The sequence below is a fragment of the Pteropus medius genome, unplaced genomic scaffold, assembly GCF_902729225.1.
Source record: "Pteropus medius unplaced genomic scaffold, Ma_sr-lr_union100, whole genome shotgun sequence".
NCBI classification, from domain to species: Eukaryota; Metazoa; Chordata; class Mammalia; order Chiroptera; family Pteropodidae; genus Pteropus; species Pteropus medius.
Genome location: NW_024354500.1, coordinates 11868997 through 11876625, shown reverse-complemented (window position 1 = coordinate 11876625; position 7629 = coordinate 11868997).

Genomic DNA, 7629 nt, shown 5'->3' with positions numbered 1-7629 from the left:
AACTCTTTCCTGCTTTTGAGCTTTTTCTGAAAATTTTCAGAACCTACTTTTACATGCCCATATAAGCATGCAGCAATTCTTTATTCCTATCAGAAATACTAATAATAGATATTAATTATGGGAGAAGTATAGGTTTTTTAGGGAAAAATATACATATTTGATAATTCAAAGCTCAGCTACATATGTACGATAGATTGCTGGTTTTGTTTGCTCAGCTTGATATGAACACACAGCACTCTCTCATCACATCCCCCCCAAACACACACACACACACACACACACACAACTTTGGGGAACTACTCCTTCTCTGTATGGTTTGAGAGAAGTGATTAGTATCACTGGTAGTCTCCCTTTGAGCTCCTGCTGCTTCATATGTGCCTAAACCACATGTAGAGATTAGACCTATAGTGCTGCCCTTGTTCCTGGCCTACCGAATGCTTGGGTGTTCAACCGCTCCTTGGAGCCACCCGATATCTGCCCTTTTCTTCTTGAAAGTCAGAATCAGTCTCTATTACGTGAAACCGAAGAATCCTGACACTGTATATGTACATTATATTTTAAAAAAGGTTATCTGGAAAGAATGCTCATTATAAATGTTGTAGTGTCTTTTTAAAACTCACTGAATTAAATCAGCATTTCTTCAAATGTGTTCTTGGCTTTTCATTCCTCATTGGTCTATTATCTGTTAGGCTAAGGGCTGAGGAGACTTAATAATGGATTGAAGAATGGGTCAGATGACTTGGTAAACCGTAACACAAGGACTCTAAAACATCCCTATACTAAATCAGAAATACGTTGCCTGTGAACTTGAGTTTCCATATATGGCTGCTTACGTGACATCCATCCCTTCTGAGAACTTGAGAAGGCCCTGAGGAAGCCAATCCGAGGTCTTCACAGAACCTTTTTAAACAAGACAATTTTCATTCATTTGCTTTTACCTCAAGAAGCCTATTATAAGTTGAAAAAAACAGGTTTAATCAAAAATCCTGGTTTCATACAGAATCCTGATTTGCCTCAAAACTGAGCCCATTGGATGAATCTCCCACATAAAGTCCAAATGGTAGAACTACTCTCACAGCAGCCTGGATTAACTGGAGAGGCCTTTCTTTTTCTGAGCCCAGTAAAAGCTAGCAGCATTTGGATCACCCATAAATGACTCTGAGTAAAACACACAAAACTAAGAAGCCCACCAAACACTGAGTTTCCTCCTTAGTCATAGGTAGAACAAAGTACACAATTTGTTCTTCCCTATCATGGGGACATTCCAACATGCACCAAACATTGGACCTCCACGAATTTGGCTGAGGTGTCAGACTCTTGTTGTGCTTTGGGAGTTATGTTCTTAGCTTAGCAGGTATCCAGAGAACTTAATGACACCTGTGTTCCAGGTCCTATGAGCATAGTAGCATCATCAATGTTTCAGAGCAGCATTATGCCCTATAAGATGATGAGATGATCAAGGTCTGGAATCAAGAATTATGTTCTAGCACAGAGTCAAAGAGTTAATGAAACACTGACAAAAGACAATCTGTAATGTTGTGCTATAGCACAAACTGCTTCAGGGCCCACTACTTACTGGAATAAATGAAAATCAAAAAAGCCTTGGTCAAATCAGTAACTGATTTGCTCCAAGAAAGAGAACTTGTCTGACAGCAGCTGCAGTTCGGATCACCATCTGATTAGAATATTGAATATATGCTGTCATTCTTAAAGATCCATCTGTCTTTTGCACATGCTAAAGATTATGTTAATTCAAGATGTGGTAAGAATCACACCCCCGCTTATTTTAAAGCTTTTGATGGTAGGACTTATCTCTGCAGATCATTTGGTACTTCCTGCCAGAATAACCCTTTTTTACACACATCAGAGATCCAATGTGGGGATATTGACATAGAGGACAAAGAAATCAATTCTAGCTCTTCACTGGGAGAATAACAAGAGGATGGATTTATTGCTATCGCATACTTTGTCCCATAGACACAATGGTTTCAGAGACCCTAGAAATTTGTATTTGTTCAGACTGTTGCCAGATGATTTCCAAAAGGCCTAATGGTTTCCCTTCTGCAATGCAGTTATCCTAGTAAATGGAAGATTTTGGAAACATTTAGATTTCAGAATTCTTCCTCTTCAGGGTCTTTCATTCATATCTGTGCTCAGCAACTTGGTGAGAGCCATGACACTCTGTTTTGGTGCTGTAGTCAGGCATTTTTGCTGTTGTTGTTATACATATCAAGTAGACCTATGTGGGTTACCAACATATTTGATCCTAAGCCAACCTGATATCCAGCGGATATACACTGGTGTGGCTGTATCAGTTGTATACAGTGGCATCCATTTTTCTTGGCCAGTACCTGTGCTGTCCTAGTTAAATTTTTCAACATCAAATCAGGCCATGGGGCCACTAGCAAAGATGTTTTTAGACCAAACTATTCTAAGCACAGTAGATCTACTTCTATTATGATAATTGTTTCCACCGTGTCTCAGTTGTTAATTGCTGCAAAGTGCTGCTATTAAGCCTCTATCAACCCCAAGATTCTGCTCCATCCATTGAAATAGAGAGCTCATTTTAACCACAGCATTCCCACAAGCCTCACCAGCTTACAGAGTCATTAAAATACCTTTCCTGTCCTCAACAAATATTAGCAAACCAAATTCAATAATACATGAAAAGGTTCATACACCATGATCAAGTGAGATTTATTCCTAGGATGCAAGGATGGTTCAACATCAGCAAATCAACCAATGTGATACACCACATTAACAAAATGAAGGACAAACATTTATATGATCATCTCAGTAGATGCATAAAAAGCACTGACAAAATTCAACATCCATTTATGAAATAAACATTCAAGAAAGTGGGTACAGAGGAAACTTACATCAACATAATAAAGGCCATATATGACAGACAGCTAATATCATACTCAGTGGTAAAAAGCTGAAAGCTTTTCTTCTAAGATCAGAAACAAGACAAGGATGCTCACTCTTGCCACTTTTATTCAATATAGTATTTAATGTCCTAGCCAGAGCAATTAGGCAACAAAAAGAAATAAAGGCATCCAAACTGAAAATGAAGAAGCAAAACTGCCTCTATTGGCAGATGACATAATATTATACAGAGAAAATCCTAAAGACTGCCCCCAAACTGCTAGAACTAATAAACAAATGTAGTAAAGTTACAGAATACAAAATCAATATACGAAAATCTGTTGCATTTATATACAGTAATAAACTATAAGATAAATTAAGAAACTGTCCTATTTATAATTGCATCAAAAATAATAAAATACCTAAGAAAAATTTTAAACAAGGTGAAACGCCTGTAGAGTGAAAATGATAAGACACTGATGAAAGAAAGTGAAGAAGACACAAATAAATGGAAAGCTACTCCATGCTCACCAATTGGAAGAACTAACATTAGCAATACTAATTAACTAATTATTCATTATTTACAACCCAGAGTAATCTACAGATTCAATATGATCTCTATCAAAATTCCAGTAGCATTTTTCACAGAAATAGAACAACCAATTATAAAATTTGTATAGAACCACAAAAAAACCCCGAATAGCCAAAGCAACTCTAAAATAGAACACAGTTGGGGCATCACACATCTTGATTTCAAACTATACTACAAAGCTACAGTAATCAAACAGTGGTATTGGCATAAAAAGACACACAGATCAATGGAACAGAATAGAGATCCCAGAAATAAACCCACACATATATGGTCAATTAATTTATGACAAAAGAGCCAAGAATATACAATGGGGAAAGAACGGTCTCTTCAATAAATGTTGCTGGGAAAACTAGACAGCCACATGCAAAAGAATAAAACTGGACTACTACCTTACACCACACACAAAAATTAACTCAAAACGGACTAAAGAGTTGAACGAAAAACCTGAAATCATAAAACTTCTAGGAGAAAAACATAAGCAGTAAGCTACTCGACCTAGATCTTGGCATTGATTTTTTGGATTTGACACTGAGAGCAAAGGCAACAAAAAAAAGATAAAGAGCAAATGCAACAAAAAAAGATAAAGAAGCAGGGACTACATCAAACTGAAAAGCTCTGCATAGCAAAGGCAACCCTCAACAAAATGAAAAGACAATCTACCGAATGGAAGAAAATATTTGCAAGTCATATATCTGATAAGGAGCTAATATCCAAAATATATAAAGAACTCATACAGCCCAATAACTGAAAAACAACCCAATTAAAAAATAGAGGACCTAAATAGACTTAAAAGAAAAGCTCTGCATAGTAAAGGCATAGTAAAGGACCTAAATAGATTTAAAAGAAAATATACAGATGGCCAACAAGTATATGAAAAGATGCTACATCACAAATCAGGGAAAAGCAAATCAAAACCATAATGAGATATCACCTCACACCTGTTAGAATAGCTATTATCAAAATGGCAAGAAATAATAAGTGTTGGCATGGATGTGAAGAAAAGGGAACCCTTTTGTACTACGATGGGCATGTAAATTGGTGGAGCCACTATGGAAAATAACATGGAGTTTCCTCAAAAATTATTAAATAGAAACTACTATATGATCCAGCAATTCTATTTCTGGGTATTTATCTGAAGAAAATGAAATACTAATTCGTACAGATATATGGGCTCCATGTTCATTGCAGCATTATTTACAATAGGCAAGACATGGAAACAAACTAAATTTCTAACAACAAACAGGTGAATAGGCATTATGGTAAGTGAAACTTACATGTGAAATCTAAAACAGACAAACAAATAAACAACATTAAGCTCATACAAACAGAGAACAGACTGGTGGTTGCCAAAGGTGGGAGGGGATATGGGGAAGACACATACATATTTCGTTATAAAATAACCATGAGATGTAATGTACAGCATGGTGACTATAGTTAACAATACTGTATTGTGTATTTGAAAGTTGCTAAATCTCAAAAGTTCACAAGAAAAAAAGTTTTGTAACTATGTATGGTGACAAATGTGAACTAGACTTATTGTGGTGATCATTTTACAATACATACAAATATTGAATCATGTTTTACATCTGAAACTAATATAATGTTACGTATTAATTATACCTCAATTTAAAAACTATGTTCGTCCCCCCACATCCCCGCTGGTAACCACTAGTCTATTGTCCATGTCCATGAGTCTGTTTGTTTGTCCTATTCGTTTGTTGCTTTTAGGTTTATATCCCACATATAACTGATAGCATGTGGTTTTCAACTTTTTCTGTCTAACTTATTTCACTTAGCATGATTATCTTAAGGTCCATCCATGGCGCAAATGGTAGTAATTCATCTCTTCTTAAGGCTGAGTAATATTCCATTGTATATATGTACCACAATAAGAGGGGGGTGGGGAGGTGGGAGGTAGATGGAGTAAAAGGGGTCAAATATGTGGTGACATTAGAGAATTAAAAATAAAAAAATAATAAAAAAATGTTTTTCATGGATGCTGTTAAGGAACCATTAGGATCAGCAGTCTGACTGCACACAACAAACGCGCTCTCCAACATTCTTCTCTTTGTAAACCTTCATATTCCTTTGTATTATTTCAAGGAATGTTTGCATTCTCAATTTTATTCAATGTGGGCTACTATTAAGACTACATTTCAGGCAACTAACTGAACCAACAAGTAGAATCGCTTTCAACTGCTCAAGGCAGCACACTGAATCCAGAACCTGTGGCAAGTGTACCCCATCACTCAATCCACCCGATCCCAAATTACACTTCTTCCTCAGTACATTTTCAGAATCCTATACATTTTCCTCAGATTTTGCCAATATAAATGAGCAGTCTAGAATTCTTTTGGTGGGAGTCTTCTCCTGGGATTGCCTTCTTAATTCTATCCACCACAGATTCTCTCCATGCTGGAATCTGATATTGTGTGTACAGAGATAAGGAAAAGTAATGTGGGAGAGGCAGAAGGTAAACTGAATGAAGTCATTACAGATCTTCAAGGCAGGCAATAATGACCTCTTTAGACAGGAAGTGCTCCTGCTTTGATTAGCGAGGGAGGACATGTCAAGTGTTCTAGTTTGCCTGGGCTTGCAGGGTTTCCTGGGACACAGGACTTCAGTACTCGAACCTGAGCTATTGTTCACCTAGTTTAGAGTGTCACAAGTCCTAAATCACAGTCCTACTGTTTCCTGGTCAATATTCTTAACTTTTATATAAGAGGCCCGTGAGGCTGTGAATGCAACTCCTGGTATAATTTGGCACCAGAAGGTTAAGTATGACCTTGGTTTTCAGTTATTTCAGCCTTACAGCTAGTAAGAGAGAAGATAGTCTTTTAGCAAAAACATAGACATTTTTCTAGTTTTCATATTGTACCTTGATCTGAGAATTTAAAATTTAAGCCTTTGAGTCTAAATTATCTCTTCCTTTATGACCCTATCTTTGTACAGCAACCAACCCATGCCACAGTCCTGTATTTCTTTACCCTTTACACTGTTTTATGGCAGCAGCCATTTATCAGCCAAAACCTTCTCGTCCTCAGATAAATCATTCCATCAAATTTTTCACCTCATGTTTGTGTTTTTGAGGTTCCAAAGATATTTGCTACAATAGTTATTAGCTTTATATTTTACCATTCATACTTAGGACTTTAATCCATCTGAAGTTTACTATTTTATACAGTGTAAGGGTAGGCTTCCAGTTTTAATTTATTCCGGGTTAATTTTCCCAATCCTTTTACTAAACACTCTATTCTTTGTTGACTGTTTTGCTTCCTTTGTAACTCATATATTCGGGAGGTCTGTCTGTGAGCTTTCCGTTCTATTCCATTGTTCTATATTTTCTAATGACTGCTGTATATGCAAATATCTGGATTTTGGAGACTAAGTATGAAAAAATAACATAAAACAAGTTTATACTGAAATGAACTATTATAATATTTTTGAATTCATAATATCCTGTCACATGATCACCAAGACCCAGCATTATCATTTTCAAATATAACAATATTTTAAGAGAAAAAGACAATGATTTTATAAGTTTATCCATTTGCTTTCTCTATGCTTTAATAAATCTCTCGCACAGATAAATACATATAGTTAGAGTTATAAGACAACATAGAAACAGACAAGAAACAGGCATACCGGGCCTCTTCAAAATAACTTATTGAGGAAATTCTTGTCCTAATGTTAACCTTCAGAAATAACCCACCCCTTATATTCAATTATTGAAAATTTCGACTTTCAAGAAAATTATTTTAAAGTATAATTTACCTTGAACATTTTTTTAAATACATAAAATTCTCTGAATTCTACAGATAAATAGCAGATGTTATTGTACCTGGGCTTAAGAATGTAAAATCATTTCCTTTGGTTCAATAATTAATTTCTAAAGTAAAACTTGAAGTTAAGATGAATTTCTGGGCTGTATCTACTAATGGTAATTTAAATATTTTAATAACTGACGTAAAGATAATTTCTGATAGCAGGTAAGTGGTTACAAAACTTTTTCCAAACTCAGAGGAAAATGTGTTTATTTTAACAACACAATGAGCTCTTAATTACTTGAGTGAATCAACGGGCCACTCAGGTGGGAACCAGCTTGTCTGGGAACCATATTCTTGCTCCTTACCCCGGACTTCCTTGTCCTCAGGGGTTGACTCCACAGA